This window comes from Bubalus kerabau, unplaced genomic scaffold, assembly GCF_029407905.1.
Source record: "Bubalus kerabau isolate K-KA32 ecotype Philippines breed swamp buffalo unplaced genomic scaffold, PCC_UOA_SB_1v2 scaffold_30, whole genome shotgun sequence".
NCBI classification, from domain to species: domain Eukaryota; kingdom Metazoa; phylum Chordata; class Mammalia; order Artiodactyla; family Bovidae; genus Bubalus; species Bubalus kerabau.
Window position 1 is genome coordinate 289,201 of NW_026577884.1, and position 11,568 is coordinate 300,768.

The following is an 11,568-nucleotide window of genomic DNA, read 5'->3' on the forward strand; positions in this document are numbered from 1 at the left end:
AGGCCAGCGGGGTTCCCTTCCTCAGACAAGACGAGGCCTGACTCTCCTGTCCCAACTCTGCAGGGACCCTGCGGTCGGAGTCCGAAACGCAGAGGAAGCCTGAGGTGCCTGCCTCCCCTCGAGGTGAGGCCCTCTTCCGTTGCGCCAGACCCAGCGGAGTCCCGAGGGGCCCCGCCACCGCCACAGGATCCCTCGCCTCTCAGAGGCACCCTGGGAAGTTCCCTAAGGTCCCCGGCAGAAGGCGAGGGACACGAGGGTTTCCCGCCGCCCCCCGACAAAGACCTCGAGAGTCCTTCTTCAACGCGTCTCGAGGCCCTAGTCCCCTCCCGTGACTCGAGAGCCAGGACGCGCTCCCCCTCGCCACGCGCATGGAGACCTGACTTCCCTGGCGCCGCACGAGAGGCTCCCTGAGATCCTCGTCGTGCCTCGGGAGAAAACCCCCACGGGCGCCGCAGCTCGAGGAAACCCCTGAGACGCCCCCGTCCTCGCGAGCTGAGGGCCTTCTTTTCCTGCATGGCCTGGAGAGCAATCCCGGGTCCTCTCTCCAAACGGAAGAGGAGGCTGGACTCCCTTGAGCCCGCTCAGGGGGCTCCAAGAGACCCGCGTCGCGACTCGAGAGGAGAGCGGAGTCCTTGGCTTCCCCTCGAGACGAGGCCTGACTCCCCGGGGGAGCCTGGAATGCAACCCCGAGATCCCTGCCTTCCCTGGAGAGGAAAATTAGGTCCCGGACACACGCTTAGGTGAGGTCTCTTCGGCCCTGCAGTGACTCGAGCGCCACCCCCAGCTTTCCCTCGCAACCCGAGGGGAAGATTGGGCTTCCCAGGGCCAACCCAAGGGGAAGGCTGAGATCCCCGTCGTAACTCGAGAATGCCGCCGCAACTCGAGAAAAACCACGTGGTTCCCACCGCTTGGCAAGATGAGGCCCTTGCCCGCGACGGCGTCTCAAGGGAAGTCCCCTGTTCCGCCCTGAAGGGCGAGACGGTCCCTGACAGCCTTCCTGCGACCCCCAAAAGTCCCCCGACACGCCGGGTTCCCCCGAGGGGAACACCGAGGGTCCCGGCACCGCTTCCTCTGAGCCCCTTCTCCCCTCCTGATCGCGACAGGAGAGGCGATTCCCCTGCGTGGTCTGGAAGGGGTTCCCGGCCTTCCCGGCGCACCTCAGGATGAGGCCGGTCTCACGAGGAAATTCGAGACGAGCCACGTGGGTGGGGCCACAGGCCGAACGCCCCCGATTCCCCGGTCCGCTCTTGAGAAGGACCCGAGGCCCGGACCCCTCTTCGAAGGCAACCCTGTGGGTGAAGGCACAACACGAAGGGGCACTGCCACCCCCGTGCATCGTCCGCAAAGACCCGCGGGTTCCACACACAGCTCGACGAGGGGCCTGAGACCCCCCGAGCAACTCGAGAGGCCAGCGGGGTTCCCTTCCTCAGACAAGACGAGGCCTGACTCTCCTGTCCCAACTCTGCAGGGACCCTGCGGTCGGAGTCCGAAACGCAGAGGAAGCCTGAGGTGCCTGCCTCCCCTCGAGGTGAGGCCCTCTTCCGTTGCGCCAGACCCAGCGGAGTCCCGAGGGGCCCCGCCACCGCCACAGGATCCCTCGCCTCTCAGAGGCACCCTGGGAAGTTCCCTAAGGTCCCCGGCAGAAGGCGAGGGACACGAGGGTTTCCCGCCGCCCCCCGACAAAGACCTCGAGAGTCCTTCTTCAACGCGTCTCGAGGCCCTAGTCCCCTCCCGTGACTCGAGAGCCAGGACGCGCTCCCCCTCGCCACGCGCATGGAGACCTGACTTCCCTGGCGCCGCACGAGAGGCTCCCTGAGATCCTCGTCGTGCCTCGGGAGAAAACCCCCACGGGCGCCGCAGCTCGAGGAAACCCCTGAGACGCCCCCGTCCTCGCGAGCTGAGGGCCTTCTTTGCCTGCATGGCCTGGAGAGCAATCCCGGGTCCTCTCTCCAAACGGAAGAGGAGGCTGGACTCCCTTGAGGCCGCTCAGGGGGCTCCAAGAGACCCGCGTCGCGACTCGAGAGGAGAGCGGAGTCCTTGGCTTCCCCTCGAGACGAGGCCTGACTCCCCGGGGGAGCCTGGAATGCAACCCCGAGATCCCTGCCTTCCCTGGAGAGGAAAATTAGGTCCCGGACACACGCTTAGGTGAGGTCTCTTCGGCCCTGCAGTGACTCGAGCGCCACCCCCAGCTTTCCCTCGCAACCCGAGGGGAAGATTGGGCTTCCCAGGGCCAACCCAAGGGGAAGGCTGAGATCCCCGTCGTAACTCGAGAATGCCGCCGCAACTCGAGAAAAACCACGTGGTTCCCACCGCTTGGCAAGATGAGGCCCTTGCCCGCGACGGCGTCTCAAGGGAAGTCCCCTGTTCCGCCCTGAAGGGCGAGACGGTCCCTGACAGCCTTCCTGCGACCCCCAAAAGTCCCCCGACACGCCGGGTTCCCCCGAGGGGAACACCGAGGGTCCCGGCACCGCTTCCTCTGAGCCCCTTCTCCCCTCCTGATCGCGACAGGAGAGGCGATTCCCCTGCGTGGTCTGGAAGGGGTTCCCGGCCTTCCCGGCGCACCTCAGGATGAGGCCGGTCTCACGAGGAAATTCGAGACGAGCCACGTGGGTGGGGCCACAGGCCGAACGCCCCCGATTCCCCGGTCCGCTCTTGAGAAGGACCCGAGGCCCGGACCCCTCTTCGAAGGCAACCCTGTGGGTGAAGGCACAACACGAAGGGGCACTGCCACCCCCGTGCATCGTCCGCAAAGACCCGCGGGTTCCACACACAGCTCGACGAGGGGCCTGAGACCCCCCGAGCAACTCGAGAGGCCAGCGGGGTTCCCTTCCTCAGACAAGACGAGGCCTGACTCTCCTGTCCCAACTCTGCAGGGACCCTGCGGTCGGAGTCCGAAACGCAGAGGAAGCCTGAGGTGCCTGCCTCCCCTCGAGGTGAGGCCCTCTTCCGTTGCGCCAGACCCAGCGGAGTCCCGAGGGGCCCCGCCACCGCCACAGGATCCCTCGCCTCTCAGAGGCACCCTGGGAAGTTCCCTAAGGTCCCCGGCAGAAGGCGAGGGACACGAGGGTTTCCCGCCGCCCCCCGACAAAGACCTCGAGAGTCCTTCTTCAACGCGTCTCGAGGCCCTAGTCCCCTCCCGTGACTCGAGAGCCAGGACGCGCTCCCCCTCGCCACGCGCATGGAGACCTGACTTCCCTGGCGCCGCACGAGAGGCTCCCTGAGATCCTCGTCGTGCCTCGGGAGAAAACCCCCACGGGCGCCGCAGCTCGAGGAAACCCCTGAGACGCCCCCGTCCTCGCGAGCTGAGGGCCTTCTTTTCCTGCATGGCCTGGAGAGCAATCCCGGGTCCTCTCTCCAAACGGAAGAGGAGGCTGGACTCCCTTGAGGCCGCTCAGGGGGCTCCAAGAGACCCGCGTCGCGACTCGAGAGGAGAGCGGAGTCCTTGGCTTCCCCTCGAGACGAGGCCTGACTCCCCGGGGGAGCCTGGAATGCAACCCCGAGATCCCTGCCTTCCCTGGAGAGGAAAATTAGGTCCCGGACACACGCTTAGGTGAGGTCTCTTCGGCCCTGCAGTGACTCGAGCGCCACCCCCAGCTTTCCCTCGCAACCCGAGGGGAAGATTGGGCTTCCCAGGGCCAACCCAAGGGGAAGGCTGAGATCCCCGTCGTAACTCGAGAATGCCGCCGCAACTCGAGAAAAACCACGTGGTTCCCACCGCTTGGCAAGATGAGGCCCTTGCCCGCGACGGCGTCTCAAGGGAAGTCCCCTGTTCCGCCCTGAAGGGCGAGACGGTCCCTGACAGCCTTCCTGCGACCCCCAAAAGTCCCCTGACACGCCGGGTTCCCCCGAGGGGAACACCGAGGGTCCCGGCACCGCTTCCTCTGAGCCCCTTCTCCCCTCCTGATCGCGACAGGAGAGGCGATTCCCCTGCGTGGTCTGGAAGGGGTTCCCGGCCTTCCCGGCGCACCTCAGGATGAGGCCGGTCTCACGAGGAAATTCGAGACGAGCCACGTGGGTGGGGCCACAGGCCGAACGCCCCCGATTCCCCGGTCCGCTCTTGAGAAGGACCCGAGGCCCGGACCCCTCTTCGAAGGCAACCCTGTGGGTGAAGGCACAACACGAAGGGGCACTGCCACCCCCGTGCATCGTCCGCAAAGACCCGCGGGTTCCACACACAGCTCGACGAGGGGCCTGAGACCCCCCGAGCAACTCGAGAGGCCAGCGGGGTTCCCTTCCTCAGACAAGACGAGGCCTGACTCTCCTGTCCCAACTCTGCAGGGACCCTGCGGTCGGAGTCCGAAACGCAGAGGAAGCCTGAGGTGCCTGCCTCCCCTCGAGGTGAGGCCCTCTTCCGTTGCGCCAGACCCAGCGGAGTCCCGAGGGGCCCCGCCACCGCCACAGGATCCCTCGCCTCTCAGAGGCACCCTGGGAAGTTCCCTAAGGTCCCCGGCAGAAGGCGAGGGACACGAGGGTTTCCCGCCGCCCCCCGACAAAGACCTCGAGAGTCCTTCTTCAACGCGTCTCGAGGCCCTAGTCCCCTCCCGTGACTCGAGAGCCAGGACGCGCTCCCCCTCGCCACGCGCATGGAGACCTGACTTCCCTGGCGCCGCACGAGAGGCTCCCTGAGATCCTCGTCGTGCCTCGGGAGAAAACCCCCACGGGCGCCGCAGCTCGAGGAAACCCCTGAGACGCCCCCGTCCTCGCCAGCTGAGGGCCTTCTTTTCCTGCATGGCCTGGAGAGCAATCCCGGGTCCTCTCTCCAAAAGGAAGAGGAGGCTGGACTTCATTGAGGCCACTCAGGGGGCTCCAAGAGACCCGCGTCGCGACTCGAGAGGAGAGCGGAGTCCTTGGCTTCCCCTCGAGACGAGGCCTGACTCCCCGGGGAGCCTGGAATGCAACCCCGAGATCCCTGCCTTCCCTGGAGAGGAATATTAGGTCCCGGACACACGCCTAGGTGAGGTCTCTTCAGCCCTGCAGTGACTCGAGCGCAACCCCCAGCTTTCCCTCGCAACCCGAGGGGAAGATTGGGCTTCCCAGGGCCAACCCAAGGGGAAGGCTGAGATCCCCGTCGTAACTCGAGAATGCCGCCACAACTCGAGAAAACCACGTGGTTCCCACCGCTTGGCAAGATGAGGCCCTTGCCCGCGACGGCGTCTCAAGGGAAGTCCCCTGTTCCGCCCTGAAGGGCGAAACGGTCCCTGACAGCCTTCCTGCGACCCCCAAAAGTCCCCCAACACACCGAGTTACCCCGAGGGTAACACCGAGGGTCCCGGCACCGCTTTCTCTGAGCCCCTTCTCCCCTCCTGATCGCGACAGGAGAGGCGATTCCCCTGCGTGGTCTGGAAGGGGTTCCCGGCCTACCCGGCGCACCTCAGGATGAGGCCAGTCTCACAAGAAAATTCGAGACGAGCCACGTGGGTGGTGCCACATGCGGAACGCCCCCGATTCCCCGGTCCGCTCTTGAGAAGGACCCGAGACCCAGACCCCTCTTCGAAGGCAACCCTGTGGGTGAAGGCACAACAAGAAGGGGCACTGCCACCCCTGGGCATCGTCCGCAAAGACCCGCGAGTTCCACACACAGCTCGACGAGGGGCCTGAGACCCCTGAGCAACTCGAGAGGCCAGCGGGGTTCCCTTCCTCAGACAAGACGAGGCCTGACTCTCCTGTCCCAACTCTGCAGGGACCCTGCGGTCAGAGTCCGAAACGGAGAGGAAGCCTGAGGTTCCTGCCTCCCCTCGAGGTGAGGCCCTCTTCCGTTGCGCCAGACCCAGCGGAGTCCCGAAGGGCCCCGCCACCTCCACAGGATCCCTCGCCTCTGAGAGGCACCCTGGGAAATTCCCTAAGGTCCCCGGCAGAAGGCGAGGGACACGAGGGTTTCCCGCCGCCCCCCGAGAAAGACCTCGAGCGTCCTTCTTCAACACGTCTCGAGGCCCTAGTCCCCTCCCGTGACTCGAGAGCCAGGACGTGCTCCACCTCGCCACGCGCATGGAGACCTGACTTCCCTGGCGCCGCACGAGAGGCTCCCTGAGATCCTCGTCGTGACTCGGGAGAAAACCCCTACGGGCGCCGCAGCTCGAGGAAACCCCTGAGACGCCCCCGTCCTCGCGAGCTGAGGGCCTTCTTTTCCTGCATGGCCTGGAGAGCAATCCCTGGACCTCTCTACAAACGTAAGAGGAGGCTGGACTCCCTTGAGGCCGCTCAGGGGGCTCCAAGAGACCCGCGTCGCGACTCGAGAGGAGAGCGGAGTCCTTGGCTTCCCCTCGAGACGAGGCCTGACTCCCCGGGGGAGCCTGGAATGCAACCCCGTGATTCCTGCCTTCCCTGGAAAGGAATATTAGGTCCCGGACACACGCCTAGGTGAGGTCTCTTCGGCCCTGCAGTGACTCGAGCGCAACCCCCAGCTTTCCCTCGCAACCCAAGGGGAAGATTGGGCTTCCCAGGGCCAACCCAAGGGGAAGGCTGAGATCCCCGTCGTAACTCGAGAATCCCACTGCAACTCGAGAAAAACCACGTGGTTCCCACCTCTTGGCAAGATGAGGCCCTTGCCCGCCACGGCGTCTCAAGGGAAGTCCCCTGTTCCGCCCTGAAGGGCGAAACGGTCCCTGACAGCCTTCCTGCGACCCCCAAAAGTCCCCCGACACGCCGGGGTCCCCCGAGGGGAACACCGAGGGTCCCGGCACCGCTTCCTCTGAGCCCCTTCTCCCCTCCTGATCGTGACAGGAGAGGCGATTCCCCTGCGTGGTCTGGAAGGGGTTCCCGGCCTTCCAGGCGCACCTCAGGATGAGGCCAGTCTAACGAGGAAATTCGAGATGAGCCACATGGGTGGGGCCACATGCCGAATGCCCCCGATTCCCCGGGCCGCTCTTGAGAAGGACCCGAGGCCCGGACCCCTCTTCGAAGGCAACCCTGTGGGTGAAGGCACAACACGAAAGGGCACTGCCACCCCCGTGCATCGTCCGCAAAGACCCGCGGGTTCCGCACACAGCTCGACGAGGGGCCTGAGACCCCCTGAGCAACTCGAGAGGCCAGCGGGGTTCGCTTCCTCAGACAAGACGAGGCCTGACTCTCCTGTCCCAACTGTGCAGGGACCCTGCGGTCGGAGTCCGAAACGGAGAGGAAGCCTGAGGTTCCTGCCTCCCCTCGAGGTGAGGCCCTCTTCCGTTGCGCCAGACCCAGCGGAGTCCCGAGGGGCCCCGCCACCTCCACAGGATCCCTCGCCTCTCAGAGGCACCCTGGGAAGTTCCCTAAGGTCCCCGGCAGAACACGAGGTAAACGAGGGTTTCCCGCCGCCCCCCGACAAAGACCTCGAGAGTCCTTCTTCAACGTGTCTCGAGGCCCTAGTGCCCTCCCGTGACTCGAGAGCCATGACGCGCTCCGCCTCGCCACGCGCATGGAGACATGACTTCCCTGTTGCCGAACGAGAGTCTCCCTTAGATCCTCGTCGTGCCTCCGGAGAAAACCCCCATGGGCGCCGCAGCTCGAGGAACACCTGAGACGCCCCCTTCCTCACGAGCTGAGGTCCTTCTTTTCCTGCATGGCCTGGAGAGCAATCCCGAGTCCTCTCTCCAAACGGAAGAGGAGGCTGGACTCCCTTGAGGCCATTCAGTGGGCTCCAAGAGATCCGCGTCGTGGCTCGAGGGGAGAGCGCAGTCCTTTGCTTCCCCTCGAGGCGAAGCCTGACTCCCCAGTGGAGTCTGGAGTGTGACCCCGCGATCCTTGTCTTCCCATGAGAGGACTATTAGGTCCTGGACACACGCCTAGATGAGGTCTCTTTGGCCTTGCAGTGACTCGAGCACAACCCCCAGCTTTCGCTCGCAACTCGAAGGGAAGTTTGGGCTTCCCAGGGCCAACACAAGAGGAAGCCTGAAATCCCCGTCGTAACTCGAGAATCCCGCCGCAACTCGAGAAAAACCACGTGGTTCCATCGTCTTCGCAGCATGAGCCCCTTGCCCGCCACGGCGTCTCAAAAGAAGTCCCACGTACCTACTGAAGTGCAAAATGGTACTCTGCACCCATGATGGCACCCGCAAAGTTCCCCAACGTACATGCCTCACTCGAGCGGAACACCCATGTTCCCCACACCACATCATTTGAGCCCCTTCTCCCCTCCTGATTGCAACAGGAGTGTCGATTCTCCTGCTTTGTCTGGAAGGTGTTACCGATCTTCCCAGCGCACCTCAGAATGAGGCCGGTCTCACGAGGAAATTGGAGATGTAGCCTCGTGGGTGGTGCCACATGCGGAAAGACCCCATTTCCTGGTCCGCTATTAATAAGAACCCGATGCTCGTACACTTCTTCGAATGTATCCCGTTGGATGAAGGCACAATAAGGAGGGGCCCTGCCCACCCATGCATCTTTTGGAAAATTCTGTAGGTTCCACATACAGCTCGACAAGTGATCTGTTCCCTCGTGAACAACTCGAGAGGCAAGCTAAGTTTCATTTCTCCACAGAATACGAGGCCTGACTCTCCTGTCCCAACTCTGCAGGAATCCTGAGATCGGAGTCTGAAATGGAGAGGAACCCTGAGGTTCCTTCCTCAACACGAGATGAGGCCCTCTTGCATTACACCACACCCAGTGGTGTCCCGAGTGGCCCCTCCCAACTCCACAGAATCCCTGACTTCTCAGAGGCACCATGTTAAGCTCCCTGAGGTCACCGGCACAAGTCGAGAAAAACCAGGGTTTCCTGCCGCAACCGGAGAAAGACCTTGAGAGTCGTTCTTCAACGCCTCTTGAGGCCCGATGCCCCTACCATGACTCGAGAGCAATGACGCGCTCCCCCTCCACACGTGCATGGAGACCTGACTTTCCTGTCACCACACGAGAGACTCCCTGAGCTCCCCATCGTATCTTGTGAGAAACCCCATCCTGGCACCGCACCTCAAGAAAATGCACAAGACGCCCCTGTCATCACGATATGCGGGCCTTCTTTTCCTGCATGGCCTGGAGAGCAATCCCGAGTCCTCTCTCCAATCTCCACAGGAGGCTTGACTCCCTTTAGGCCACACAATGGGCTCTAACAGATACCCGTCGCGACTCAAGAGGAGAGGGGAGTCCATTCATTACCCTCTTGAAGAGGCCTGACTCCTCGGGAGGATCTGGAATGCAACTCCGAGATCCCTGTTGCCCCTTGAAAGGAACATTAGGTCCTAGACACAAGCCTAGATGAGGTCTCTTTTGCCCTGCAATAACTCGAACCAACCCCCAGCTCTAGCTCTCAACTCGTATGGAAATTTGGACTTCCCTGGGCCAACACAAGAGGAAGCCTGAATTCCCTGCCGCAACTCGAGAAAAACCACGTGGTTCCCCCGTCATCACAAGATGGGGCCCGTGCTCACTACAGCGTCTCAAGAGAAGTCCCACGTTCCGTGTTGAAGTGCGAAACGTTACTTGGCACCCTTAATGCGACCCCAAATGTTCCCCGACACACCGGTTTCATTTGAGGGGAACACCGAGGTTCCCGGCACCACTTCTTTTGAGCCCCTTCTCCCCTCCTGATAGCGACAAGAGGGTCGATTCCCATGCTTTGACTTAAAGGGGTTCCCGACATTCACGGCGCACCTCAGGATGAAGCCGGACTCATGGGAAATTTCGAGACGTGGCCTCGTGGGGGGTGCCACATGCCGAAAGACCCCGATTTCCCAGTACACTCTTGAGAAGAACCCGATGACCAGACACCTCTTTGAAGACAACCCTGTGGATGAAGGTACAACAAAAGGGGCACTGACACCCCTGTGCATCGTCCAGAAAAACCCACAGGTTCCACATACAGCTCTACAAGAGGCCTGTCACCCCGTGAACAACTCAAGATGCAAGCGGATTTCCATTCCTCCACACAAGATGAGTCCTGACTCTCCTCTCCCAACTCTGCAGGAACATGCGATCCGAGGCAGAAATGAAGAGGAAACCTGATGTTCCTGCTTTATCTAAAGATGATGCCTTTTTCCATTTCACCAAACCCAGTGGAGTTCCGAGAGGTAACTCCCAACTCCACAGTATCCCTGATTTCACAGAGGCACCTGAGAAGCTCCCTGACGTAACATGCATGAGTCGAGGGAACCCATGGTTTCCTGCCACAACCTGAGAAAGACCTTGAGAGTCCTTCTTCAATGCGTCTTGAGGTCCAAATCCCCTATCATGACAAGAGAGCAATGACGCACTCCCCCTCGCCACGCGCATGGAGACCTGACTTCCCTGGCGCCGCACAAGATGCTCCCTGAGCTCCCAGCCTTACCACGTGGGAAACACCACACTTGTGCCTCAGCTCGAGAAAACCCACGAGATGCCCCTGTCATCCCGAGATGAGGGCCTTCTTTTTCTGCATGGCCTGGAGAGCAATACCGAGTCCTCTCTCCAAAATCCACAGGAAGCTTGGCTCCCTGTAGGCCACTCAGTGGGCTCCAAGAGATATCCGTCGCGACTCGAGAGGAGAGTAGAGTCATTTGCTTCCCCTCGAGACGAGGCCTGACTCCCCGGGTGAGTCTGGAATGCAACCCCGAGATCCCTGTCGCCCCTGGAGAGGAACATTAGATCCTGGACACAAGCCAAGATGAGGTCTCTTTTTCCCTACAGTGACTCGTGTGCAATCCCCAGCTCTCCCTCGCAACTCGAATTGAAGATTGGACTTCCCTGGGACAACACAAGAGGAAGCCTGAAATCCCCGTCGTAACTCGAGAATCCCACCGTAACTCGAGAAAAACCAAGTGGTTGCCCCACCATCGCAATATGAGGCACTTTCCCACTACAGCGTCTCAAGAGTAGTCCCACGTTCCATCTTGAAGTGCGAAACAGTACTTGGCACCCTTGATGCGACCCCAAAAGTTCCCCAACATACCGGTCTCACTTGAGGGGAACACCGAAGTTCCCGGCACCATTTCTTTTGAACGCCTTCTCCCCTCCTGATCACGACAGGAGGGTCGATTCCCCTGCTTTGTCTGCAAGGGTTTCCCGACCTTAACGGCGCACCTCAGGATGATGCCGGTCTCACGAGGAAGTTCGAGACGTAGCCTCGTGGGTGGTGCCACATGCCGAAAGACTCCGATTGCCCGGCCCGCTGTTGATAAGAACCCGATGCCTGGACACCCCTTAGAAGGCAACCCTGTGGATGAAGGCACAACACGAAGGGGCACAGACACACCCGTGCACCGTCCAGAAAACCTACAGGTTCCACACACAGCTCGACACGTGGTCTGTCACCCCGTGCACAACTCGAGAGGCAAGCTGAGTTCCATTCTCCACACAGGACGAGGCCTGACTCTCCTGTCCCAAATCTGCTGGGACCCTTCAATCCGAATCAGAAATGGAGAGGAACCCTGAGGTTCCTGCCTCAACTCAAGATGAGGCCCTCTTCCATAGCACCAAAACCACTGGAGTCCCGAGAGGTCCCTCCAACCCACAGTGTCCCTGACTTCTCAGAGGCACCCTGACAAGCTCCCTGAGATCTCCAGCACAAGTTGATGGAACCCAGGGTTTCCTGCCGCAACCCGAGAAAGATTGGATAGTCCTTCTTTGATGCATCTTGAGGCCCGATTCCCCTACCATGTCTCAAGAGCAATGAAGCGCTCCCAG